This window comes from Formica exsecta, unplaced genomic scaffold, assembly GCF_003651465.1.
Source record: "Formica exsecta isolate Colony F162 unplaced genomic scaffold, ASM365146v1 scaffold98, whole genome shotgun sequence".
Taxonomy (NCBI): Eukaryota; Metazoa; Arthropoda; class Insecta; order Hymenoptera; family Formicidae; genus Formica; species Formica exsecta.
This window is the reverse complement of record NW_021853741.1, coordinates 311,310-317,134: the sequence shown is the minus strand read 5'-3', so window position 1 is coordinate 317,134 and position 5,825 is coordinate 311,310. Positions and strand designations below refer to the sequence as shown.

Here is a 5,825-nt window from a genome sequence, read left to right as displayed (position 1 = left end):
TATATTATATATATAAAATATTAAAGAGTTATTAATGTAAATAGAAAGTTATTTATGTGAGACAAAACAATACAATAAAAATTTCTTCATATGGCAATAAATAAACTCATTTAAGAATTCAACTTTGATTTATAAGATTTCACACATATACATTTATGTAAAACATAATAAATATAATTTCAATTGTGAAAGAGTTCGCGATAATGTTTTAACAATTTTCTGAAAATTTTTGACAAGATTAATTTTAAAATCATAAGAAAAGATAAAATTTATTTCTTTAAAAATTTAGTTTAAATCGATATTATACTCGGAATGTATAATTGTTTAATTGAAATCGGTTATTCAGAAAAGAAATTAAAATGTGATTGTATTCTTAATTGTCTAATATACCCAGATTGCCTTCTTATTCACCGTTCGAAAATCGGCCTTGATACTACCTCTCCTCTCTCTTTTTCTCCTTGTAAAGCGCGGCCAATTTAGAGGAAGGGTATATATGCCTTATATATTCACCCGCTGTCTTTCTACGGAAGAACGAGTATACCCAGAACGCGAGACACAGTAGAACGACTCGCGTGAGGCAGGTCAGCGACGTCGGCTCGCGACGAGGGGAGCGCTTCGTTTTAAACGGGCTTGATCAAGCCATTCGCATTCCTCGTAGTTCATGCGTTCGCCTCGCCCGTTGCATCGCAGATTCGTCCTTCGTGTTTGTGCGACGCGACGAGACGAGACGCAATGCAACGCAACGCAACGTGGCGCGGTACTTTTCGTGTCGAACGAGCGTGTGATATTCGCGCGCTAAGATTGAAGTCGTGGGCGACGAAATCAACGGGGAATAGGGGGAGGGAGAGATTTATTATACTATTGTAAGTTACGATACTTTTTACTCCCGATACGAAATATATTGATTTCGGTACACGAATACTGATCGTATCTTTACCAATGTGATATGTATTGTAGTAAAAGTTAAGGGGGGAAACCAACGGTGGCTATTTTTAAGGATTTTTTTCTGGTAAATAATTGTTTTTTTTTCAACGGAAAGTGAAACAAAAAAAAAGATCAAATATTTTCTTAAAATATAAGACAATAGCTTCAGTTGCATGTATAGATTTAAAAAAAAAAGATTTGTTACAAAATGGCGGATTTTTGAAGAAAAAAGTTCCAAAATCAGTGACATATTGATCTCTGTTTTTTAACATTACAAAAAGAAACAAATTGTTCAATCGAAAATTCCATACGTGCAACTGAAACTATTGTCTTATATTTTAAGAAAATACTTATTTTTTTTGTTTCAGAGTTTTCGTTGCCCCGCTACGCGTGCGCCCGTTTTTTTTTAAGACGGCTCACTCTATTGGCTATTGTAGCTATAAATAGTAATATTTTTTAAAATTTCACAAAAAGTAGTTCAAATTATGTATTTTGTGATATTAATAACGTGATTTGGAAAAAAAACTAGAAAAAAATCCTTAAAAATAGCCACTGTTACACTGGTTTTCCCCCTTAATACTAATTGAAATATTGTAAATTGACATAAATACTGTAGATTAATATTTTGATAAAGGTGAAAATACTCACGATACTTTATTTTTAATATAACGTATTTATAATATTTTGATTATAAGCATATTAAAAATATTTTACTGATACTTTATTTTTTATATCTTCACGATTTATCAGTTGCGTAAATGTCATGCTTTTCCGTTCTAAATAATAACTGCAAACACGACAAATAATAGTTGGAATATTCTACATAGTTATAGCGGATTAATCGTAGATCGGGGATGTATAATTCAACGTCACAAATTTGATTTCCGGCGCGGCGATTTAAAATGAAAAACAGCTAATATAGTATTCAAAACCACAAAATAATTTTTTTTTTAATGAAAATGTCAAATAAGTATAGTTGAAAGATAAAATTTATGATAAAAAAATATAAGCGTGAAATATGTCTCATTTTATTACAATAAAAAAAATACTCTCTCCCGGATTATTTTTCGAGTCAATTGATAAAAATCGCAACTTGTCTTCAATATGCATATTATTATGAAAGAATCACGCGCGAGCTTCTTGACAACGCAACGCAACACGGTAAAGCACGTATATGCGTCATCATTCCGTGGCAAATTGCGCGCGAAGCTGATAGGTTTTATTCAAGGACACATAGCTGCGAAGGCGAATAGCGCATTTTTCTAGACTATTGATTGCACATCTACCCGAATATAGGGTAATATTCAATCTGTTTAATAGCATGGTCTACCACCGTCCTCGATTTCATCTCATCGCTATACACGATGACAGTGAGATACCGCGTTTTTTTTCTTTTTCCCTATTTTTCGTTCCACTTCTGCACTTAAACAAAATACTCTCGTTATTCTTAACGCAGGAGTAAACTCGCCTACTTAGTGCGTCAAGAGAATGCGTTTTCTAGTAGCCGACTTATGACAGCTTGTAAATTGCTTGTGCACTTGCAAGCTTTACTCCAAGAAAACAAAAACTTTTTAATAATGCATAGGATAAAATATCTTATAATTTAAAGATATCGATTAAAGATATCAATTTATAAAAGATTAGTCGAATAAAGAGTAAACTACGTGAAAAGAAATAATATACAAGTAGAGTTGTGCAAATTAGAAACTTGCACATTGCTTCCTCATCATTTTATCTTACACACACACACACACACACACACACACACACACACACACACACACACACACACACACACACACACACACACACACACACACACACACACACACACACACACACACACACACACACACACACACACACACACACACACACACACACACACACACACACACACACACACACACACACATACATACAGACATTTTTTAGGAATATGATTTTCCGACGTTTTGGAACATTCTAAACACACTGGCATAGAAAACTCGAAAAAAAATTTTGTCACGAAAACAAAGCTTCCTCTATGAGGAAGCAATATGTATAAAAAATAATTATTGTATTTTCATGTCTTATAATGTTTTTGTATCAAAGATGAGAGATACTAAGCAGTTAGCTTAAGTTATCGATAATAATCACAAATCGCAATTTTTTGAATAAACACAAAAGAAGAAAAAATAATTCTTTTAAATATAATTAGAAAAATGACTTATACACTTCTTAATTCAACAATTTAAATTTAGCATTTAAATAGAAATAAATTCTTCGAAAATAACATGCAGAACATCATAAAAGTTTACGCGTACGATACAAAGGATATTTATATCGACTTGCTTTCTAGCTCTCTCTCCCTCTTTCTCTCTTTTCAATACAATTTAATGATCGAGGTCGTTGAAATCGATATCCGCACGTTGCAAGTCGAGGACATCGCAACTATAGAATAAGTACAAATTAATATCGTGCGTGACGCACGTTAGCAACATAATTAGGTTTGTTAAATATAGATATTTCAAATCTTTGTTTTTTTATAATTTTATCAAAATAAAAAAATTATATGAATTGAATAATTTTAAGTTCTGTATTAAAAAGTGTCATTGTCTTAAAATTTTGACTTTTACATAACCCTATATATTAAATATGTATATAAATATTCATTCTAAATTTTTATTTTCAAAGTTCGCAAGATTTTATCGTATTTAATTATCTTTATATAAAATCATCCTGAAATATATAATATAAATTATTAATTAAATTAATAATTCATTAAATTATATTGATCTCACTTAAATAATTAATAAAATATTAAGAATGAAAAACGTTTAGATAGAAAAATTCTTCCTCTTTTCAAACGGAACAAATTAACAATTATCTCCATGAATAAAAAGAAAGATCGTATTTTGAATACAATATTGTAAGAGTGACATCGAGAGAAATCCACTTATCGCTAAAGACTTTTATGGCAATGCTATGCCGGCTGCAGCGAAACGCATAGATTTCGAAGTAGCAATGTGAATTTCTTGCTCTCGCGTGACACCACAAACCGTGACACACAAGATGTCGATTACTTCGTGGAAAAAAATAAGCATCTACTATCAGTGTTAAAATTTAAAAAATTTTTTATATTTATACGTATTTCTCTAACAAAGTTTTATATAATCGTTTAGCTGGATTTATTTCGCACAAAAATAACACTTAGGAGATTTTTCTTTTTTTAAATATGCGGTGATTATTAATAGATCTCGTTCACAAATATCGGCCATTAATATTATTATTCCTCTTTAAATCATTGTGTTCTTTATCCTCGTTTTTCCAATATTTTTTAATTTTATCTTTGTTTTTCATAGCCTTCCTATTTCGTGAATAGATATATCTATATGTCTAGCTATTATATAAAGTTATAAAGTTTATTCAAATGCAGATTTAGAAATGTCGAGTATCTTTAATCATTTTCAATTATTTGCGATTAGAAAATTGGCACAAGTAAAATAAGAAATCCGTGTTGAAGAGAGGGAGGGACGGACCTGCCGATTGGAGAGGCGGCGAATGTGCACGATTGAGATTGTGCATAGAGAACATTATCGCGAGAGAGGCGCACGAGAATCCCTAACAGTGGGTCACACGCATGGGAAACTGGAACAATTTCATCTCCAGGCGGAAGACTCGATTTTTCTCCGCGGGAGAAACTACCGATTTTTCTTTCGATCGCGAACGTTTCTAGGTTACAAGTAAATAAGAGCGCGACGCAGCTCGCACGCGTCGCGCAAGGGAATGTCTCCCTATTTTCGCTCCGCGACATAATTTTCGCCGACACGAGGCAAACAGTGCCGTGAATCCTCACGCGTGTGTGCGTATTCTCTCTTTCTCTGTGTGGATAAAAAAAAAAAAAGGGAACCTGCTTCGAAATCCGCATTTCGCGGTGTCATCCAACATTTACGTCGTCGGGAGACAAAACAAATTAAGCCATTTCCTTTCCGATGCACACACCCACACACACACGCGCATGTAAATATTGCAAATAATTAAGTGTAATTATAATTAATCATTTTGTATCTTTCAAATACATGAATAATTAAGTATCATTATGATAATTATATGGTAGCTCATCTCTTCTTCCCAATCTTTTATCTCGCGATTATGAATAATTCACGAATGCAAAAGTTAAATATGAAAAAGAATTAAGCACTTTATCGTTGCACGTTTCGCGTATTTACATATGCGAACGTAATGTATCTCGCACGTGTTTCGCGACGGATATAAAAATATCGCTCAATGGAACGGACAATAATATTTTTCAGATAACTCCCGCGTATTATCTCGCGCGAATTTTGCGGACGATCCATTGATCGATGGTCAGATTTTATTCGGTACGATAAAAATCGTACGGCGTATTATTTATAAATGAGCGAATGGCGCGTATCATTGATCCTCTAAGTAGCATAGCCGCGATAAGACTCACTGTTATCAGTAATACGTGAGTAACAACATTAAAATCATATCGATGGAAGGAGGAAACGGAGCGACGTTGAACGTACCTCAACATACTTTTCTTGTAAAAATCATAAAGCTCACAATAGCGCGGCGAATCGATTAGTTGCGGCATAAATCTCCCGATCTCGACACACCGTGTGCAAACACATCGCGTTTTTAATGCATCTCGTGTGCACTCGACATGTTTGAACGCTTCTACTCGCCGATTCTCTGCGCGACGAAAGAAACCGCCTAATAGAAAATCCATCAATGGTTATTTCGCGAGCCAATAAATGTGCGCTCAAAGTATGTACACGGATTATTTTGTATGTACTGAGCGATAAACCTTCCTTCGCAGTGCGTATCGAGACTGTTAATTGCAGAAGAGATGCCATTTTATGCGTACGCATCAATAGCTTTTTTTTTTTTTTTTT

At 33.6% G+C, this 5,825-nt stretch overlaps 1 protein-coding gene across 1 annotated transcript in view; it reads right to left on the bottom strand.

Annotated features, from left to right (window-relative positions):
• Window positions 1-5,825, bottom strand: part of LOC115245504 (ABC transporter G family member 22) — a 194,570-nt gene that overhangs the window by 163,513 nt on the left and 25,232 nt on the right. The gene's annotated exons all lie outside the window — the stretch shown is intronic.